The sequence below is a fragment of the Abrus precatorius genome, unplaced genomic scaffold (genome assembly GCF_003935025.1).
Source record: "Abrus precatorius isolate BTA unplaced genomic scaffold, Abrus_2018 Scaffold11, whole genome shotgun sequence".
NCBI lineage: Eukaryota > Viridiplantae > Streptophyta > Magnoliopsida > Fabales > Fabaceae > Abrus > Abrus precatorius.
In genome coordinates this window covers 13600361-13606249 of record NW_020874303.1, presented here as the reverse complement: position 1 = coordinate 13606249, position 5889 = coordinate 13600361, and positions in this window count along the sequence as shown.

The following is a 5889-nucleotide window of genomic DNA, read 5'->3' as shown; positions in this document are numbered from 1 at the left end:
TAATTTTAGAAATCAAATAAATTTTTTTAAGATATTGATAGTGTATAAAATATAAGGTAACGTTAGTACATATAGGTTTTGACAATTTATAATATATAAATGTAGAATCACTACACATTAGCATTATAAATTGTTAAATTAGAATAACTTCAATTTAAATTGATCGATTAATAAATTAGTAATTAGAAGAGAAATTAATCTTGGTTAATTATTAAGATAATTTTCTAATTTATTAAAAAAATATATGTTAAATTAATATTGCATAAAATCTCGATAACATAGATATATGTAGGTTTTATTAATTTATAATATATGACAATAAACAAACTATATGTTAGTATCATAAATTGATGCAATTATTTTATTCATTTATTTGTTATGATTGTTTATAATTTTCTTAAATATAATTTACTAATAAAATCATATCAACTTTATATAGAGATAAAATATAATAAAAATGACAATATCAATGAACAAATAAATAATAATAATAATAACATTAAAGTTATAAAAATAAAAATAAATATTTTTAATATTATCAATATCATAAATTTTTAAGTAAATATAAAATGAGACTAGTCCAATAATCTTTTTTTATTACTAATATTAGATTATAAAAAATAAAATAAAAAAATTAATAAACATAGACTTTGAACTAACACTAACACAGTAGCTTTGAATATATATATATATATATATATATATATATATATATATATATAATTACTAATCTATGTATGGCGATAACAAAACTCTAACACATCAACATATATCATGTTATCATTTAATGCATCTAAAGCATTACATACATGACTATTATATAACATAAAAGAAGAACAAACAAAAAGATAAACACGGTGAGAATTAGGGGTAGGTAACAAGTGATGTTGGAATATAAGAATAATAATTTTAAAGAAGAAGATGAATAAAACTCTCTGTGTATATCATTAATTATGTATGATCAACTTTTATACAATACAATGAATAACAAAAACTAAAAATGAATGTTACTAGGGACCTAATAAAAAATAATAGAATCAGTTTCTTCCTACTTGCCAATTCTAACAACCCTATTAATAAACTTTTAAAAACATAATTTTCTAGAACTAGATTTAGAAGTATACACCAATATTCCTCTCTAAATCTAGTTCTTTATCTTCACAACTCCAAGCTTTTCTCTCAGTTGGTAAAATCTTTCTCTTCAAAGTAGCTTTGTCAATATGTTGGTTTCTTGCACTTTTGTCTTGCAATGAACTAGATTCAGCTTTCCTTTACTGACTTGATCTCTGAGATAATGGTACCTTGTCTCAATGTGCTTTGTCCTTCCATGTGCTATCGGGTTATTGGCAAGGCAAATTGCAAATTTGTTGTCGACATTGAGCAACACTATAGCATCAAGTTTGATCTTCAATTCTTCCAACAATAACTCCAACCATGTTGCTTAATAGATCTATATTTTGACATATTTTTTGAGCATGCTCATATGCACTTATTATTGGTTTGAAGGGATTTTCACACTAAGTATTCTATTAATTATTGTAGATGAGCATGTGTGAAGATTCACATGAATTATAGAGATTTTGGATGCAAATTTTAAGAGAATTAAGCAATTAAGAAGCAAGCACGCTCAGTCTTTTGTTTTTAGCACGTCCATGCCTCATTTGAATGCACGGTCATGCTACGATCAAGTACGCCTATGACTCCAATATAAGCATGATCGTGCATTCATATGGTACGGCCGTGCTCACCTGCACAATTCACAAATTATACATGATTTTAGAATTCCTAAGTTTTATGTGATTCTCCCATCTCTTCCGCACGAGATCTTTAGCACAATGCTGGAGGGTTTGGATTTTTAAACAATCGAACTTAGAGAATGAGATCTTCCTTCTAGTTTGTTTTTCATCTTTGTTTATGATTGTGTTTATGGCTTTATTTACAAATGCTTGGATTTCCTTCTTGAGTATTGTGACACCCTTACTACTTATTACGCCATCAATATAAATATAATATTAAAATAATCCAAGCAGTAAGAAAGTCACATGTATGAGTTTACGTTTGTTCACATTAATAGAAACTAAATACACCATTTGCACCAGTTATCCAAATACATATATACATATTATCTGTCAAAATATACAGTCATCCAATCATATAAACATATGCACATAGCTGAATTACATACAAAATAAAGTGGGGTTACGATATCAGAGATAACAAAGAAAAATGACCTTACAAGCTTTCCCTCTAGACCCATGAACATCAAAAATACCATTTCCTCCAAAAGTTAACAACGGTTAAGGATTTCTATTTATACGTTCCCTCAGTCACTAGTAATTATACCTACATATATGTACAAGTTATTTACTCGGCCCTAGCCTACTCTCCTTTCCCACTAGGTTCCTGCTCAGAGGAGTCAAAACTAGGAGGAAGTCTAGCTTAAGAAGAAGCCCTCTTCTTTCTAGTAGCAGTAGGGGTGTTTGAGCAGTGAGAGGAATCCAGAGAGTTAGAAGAACTAGAGGACGTCGAATTTGAAGTGGATGAGATGGAGATGTGTCTGGATAGAGGTATGTTCGCTATATTGAGTCATACAACAGGTGGTACATAAGGCCCTAAAGATCTAAGGAAATTTGGGGGTAATATTGGGGGTGATAATATAGGGATAGGAGGTGGGACATGGGGTCTCCTAAATTGTACTTCAGGAGGAAATAGAAAAGTAAGTCTCATGGGTACCCTAATGGGGATGAGCTATGCCTGTGGGCCTAGCCTGTTTCTATCTAACAAAAAGTGAACTGTTGTTGCTCCCAATCATGCGCCCATCTTCCTTCAAGATCATATCTGATCGTGACGCTGAACTGGTACGGTGGTCGGGCCATTTGTGTCCTCACCTACTAAACATATTCACATACAACTCACATAGCAACTAAAAGAGTGAGATAAACCCATTTCAACCAAAATACAGTAGAAAATACGTCAAGATATTTACAATCATTATAGCAAATAGCAAACAACTCAACACACAATGTACATGCCATGTATGATTATATACATCATCTAGTTAATTGCTAAACTGACACATGCATGTGGGTCCAAACCATTTTTTTTCCTTCTTCTCTTTCTTTCTGGGAAGTATCAGGAGTTCACTGCCACCAACCATTCTTAGTCATAACTATCTCATCAGATAGTTTCAAAGGTATAGCTCAACTGATTATGAGAATCCATCGGGTTCTGTCAGGATAGTCCAGTTTTGTAGTGAGAACCGACAACACAGGGTTACGAGCCATGGCTTTTGCCCGACTCAATCACACCTAACTATCCCCAAGACTAACCTGGAGTCTCCCCTAGATTTCGTATACTTCCCATCCAACACCATCATCATTATATGTTTATGATGCATGAACCTAATTTCAGTCTTTTAATTAGGTATTAAACATTTCTTTTTAATCAACAACATATGTTTCGAAACTCCACCGACAATCCGACAAATTTTCCTCTATAATTTAGATATTTCTAAATTTTCTTCTCTTTGCAAAACAGCCAGAAAATTCCAATACACTTCTAATTTTAAGCAGAGACTCACCATTACCACATTTCACAACTTTCTAGCTATTTCAATGGCTCTCAAATACTTTTTTCCAATTATCACTACATTTCAAAATACTCATTTAAAATAATACTTTAAAATGAATTATAATACTTTAAATTATTTAAATATGTATATAGGTATACTTTAAATATATAAAAACTATTAAATAAATTTTGATTAAACCACTTGAAATTAAAGAAGATTTTTTAAAAAATCATTTTCTTAAGAAGAAAATTAACCACAATTTCATTTATCAGTTTCTAAAACACTTTTTCAAAACCCATCAAATTTTATCTCAAATTTTTTCCTTTTTTTTTTACATTTTTATTTCACAATTCTCCAATTCTTTTCAAATTTCAATATACCTTCTATATGCTCACTCCACATGAATGATAGTTCATTCCTCAACTATTTTAGGCAATCAACTATTTATACTGAATTCAACAAACAATTAGCATAGAAGCATCATCACACATAAAATTAATCTCAAAAAGGAATATCAAACAATTGTACACTAAGTATGGAAATAATTATAAATTCCTTCAAATAATTTATACATACATAGCAAGGAATAAAACACCCCATCTCCCAACATTTTTCTACTACACCCTTGAACATAGATATGTCCTCCCTTACCTTGAAGTGTATACCGATTTTTCTCACCAACGTTCTCTTTCTACCACTTCTCAAATCACGATTTTGGAAATTTAAGGGATTAAGACCAAAGATAATCAAAGTTCCTTGAGAGAAAGAAAATGGGGCTTATGGAAGTGAAGGGAAGAAGTGGGAAGCTTTAGAGACTAATCCTTATCTTAAATAGTGAAAATAATAATATAATATTAGAATTTTCACTAATTTTTTTTTGTAATTAATTGAAACAATTAGATAAAAATCCTAAAATTTAAAAATAATCATGAAATATATTAAACATAATTATAAAATAATTTTTGACACTTTGATCCTTTAGTTAGTGTTCAAAATTTTTACATGCAATTTATGCTTAAGCATATAACTAATTTACTTAAAATTAACCAAAAAATCTAAAAATGCTCATTAATTACAAAAAATTATTTTTATATTCCAAATAATATTTATAAATAAAATATAATTTTTTTTATAATAATAATTATTATTATTATTATTTTTAAAATAAAATGTTATTTTTAGCTTTATACAGCAATTTTAACCAATACAAATTGACACTTTTTGAAATTTAAAAATTTAAAAATTAAAAATTACCAGAAATTTCTTAAAAATATACCTAACAATTTTATCTAAAGCATCTTATGTTAATTCTATCACAATTTTTTTCAAAAAAATCAGGAACTATACTTTAATTTAGAACTATATTAATAAATTAATTGTTTAGCAAAAACGAGGATGTTACATTTCTTTCCACCTCAAAGAAATTTTGTCCCCGAAGTTTACGTATCTTAAGAAAAAAGGTAGGGGGTGAGAATCCCTCATTTTGCTCTCTAGCTCCCACGTAGCATCTTCATCATCGGTTTCATTCCATACCACTTTTATAAGCAAAATGTCATTTTTTCGTAGATGTTTTACTCGTTGATCCACAATACGTACGGGTGATATTTCATAAGTAAGATTGTCCTTTAGTGGTATTGTATCAGGTTCAAGGACATGGGATGGATCAGGGATATATTTTCTCAGTTGGGAGACATGAAAAATATTATGGAGATTAGAGAAAAATGGGGGTAAGGCAACTTGGTAAGCCACAAGGCCAATCTTTTCTAGAATTTGGTAGGGACCAATAAATTTAGGTGTGAGCTTTTGAGATTTCATAGCTCTTCCAACTCCTGTGGTAGGTGTAACTTTTAGAAACACATGGTCGCCTTCTTGAAATTCTAATGGCTTCCTTCTTCTATTATAGTAACTTTTCTGCCTACTTTGTGCTGTTGTCATTTTCTCTTAGATCATTTTAACTTTCTCTGTAGTCAACTGAACCACCTCAGGTCCCAAAGTAAAATTCTCCCCTGTTTCATACCAACATAGAGGTGTTCTGCACTTCCGACCATATAACGCTTCAAATGGTGTCATCCCAATACTTGAGTGAAAACGATTGTTGTAAGTAAATTCAATCAAATGTAATAATTGATCCCAATTGCCTTTATACTTCATTACACAAGCTCTGAGAAGGTCTTCAAGCGATTGAATAGTTCTTTCTAATTGTCCATCAGTCTGGGAATGATATGTTAACTAAACCTGAGCTTCGTTCCCAATGTCTTTTGTAACTTTTTCCAAAACCTTTAAGTAAATCTATGGTCTCTATCTGATACTATGCTTGA